Below are 584 nucleotides of genomic sequence, written 5' to 3'. Positions count from 1 at the left end.
ATATATAGAAGGGTCTGAAGAAGGGTCATTGACCTGAAACGTTAACTCTGCTTCTCTCTGCACAGATGCTGCCAGACCTGATGAGTATTTCCAGCATTTCTTGTTTTTATTTGAGATTTCCTGCATCTGCTGTATTTTGCTTTGATATTGTTATTATATGAGAATAACTAGTGTACTCCTCTGATTTTAACTTTAACAACATCTGGCTCTGTAGCTTAGTTGGTTAAAGCACCTGTCTTGTAAACAGGAGATCCTGGGTTCAATTCCCAGTAGAGCCTTGTTTCACATTTGTGATGTCGAAGTTACCTCATCAATCGCTTCCATCTGTGTCTACTGAACTTTAAGTGAGAATTCAAATTACATGATGAATTTTCGTCACAGCCTTGTGAAGGATGTGAGTTTGGAATGGCTGTTCCTCCTTGTGCAGAAATTCAGTCCTGATATTTCAAAGGCAACTTCTTTGATACAAATTTGTTCACAGTTGCATTCAACCTGGAAAACAGCTCGACATGAATGTCACTGAAGGAAAGTGTGACTGCGTTGCATGTTTCAGAGTGTTTGTGTCGTTATGTGTTGCTTGTGAC

General features: G+C 39.4%; 1 non-coding gene across 1 annotated transcript; it reads left to right on the top strand.

Moving 5' to 3' along the window:
- The first annotated feature begins 204 nt into the window (after nucleotides 1-204).
- On the top strand, nucleotides 205-278 carry trnat-ugu (transfer RNA threonine (anticodon UGU)). The gene has a single exon. It is a non-coding gene; the product is annotated as a tRNA-Thr (tRNA).
- The last annotated feature ends 306 nt before the right edge of the window (nucleotides 279-584 follow it).

The sequence above is a fragment of the Heterodontus francisci genome, unplaced genomic scaffold, assembly GCF_036365525.1.
Source record: "Heterodontus francisci isolate sHetFra1 unplaced genomic scaffold, sHetFra1.hap1 HAP1_SCAFFOLD_184, whole genome shotgun sequence".
Classification (NCBI taxonomy): Eukaryota; Metazoa; Chordata; class Chondrichthyes; order Heterodontiformes; family Heterodontidae; genus Heterodontus; species Heterodontus francisci.
Note: the sequence above shows the minus strand (reverse complement) of the source record. Positions and strands in the feature narration are given on the sequence as shown.